Here is a 228-nt window from a genome sequence, read left to right on the forward strand (position 1 = left end):
GGAAGGTTTTTTTTATAATTATGTATTAAGTCATAAAATGGTAGAAAATCTTTAGAAATGGAATTAGCAGGAATGACTTCAACATCAACAGCAGTAAATGTCTTAACTTATCAATTAATCAGCAAAAATTATTATTTCAGTATTACTTCAAAATAACATTTGGGGTCCACTCTTACCCTCCCTTGTCAATCGTTCTCTCTGATAATTGTGAATCACTATTTATCTATC

The 228-nt window shown here is 29.4% G+C and overlaps 1 protein-coding gene across 1 annotated transcript in view; it reads right to left on the reverse strand.

Moving 5' to 3' along the window:
* The window catches only part of LOC119594338 (chaperone protein DnaJ-like), a gene marked incomplete in the record, with an annotated part of 8044 nt that overhangs the window by 5438 nt on the left and 2378 nt on the right, over nucleotides 1–228 (reverse strand).

Source organism: Penaeus monodon, chromosome 33 (genome assembly GCF_015228065.2).
Source record: "Penaeus monodon isolate SGIC_2016 chromosome 33, NSTDA_Pmon_1, whole genome shotgun sequence".
Classification (NCBI taxonomy): domain Eukaryota; kingdom Metazoa; phylum Arthropoda; class Malacostraca; order Decapoda; family Penaeidae; genus Penaeus; species Penaeus monodon.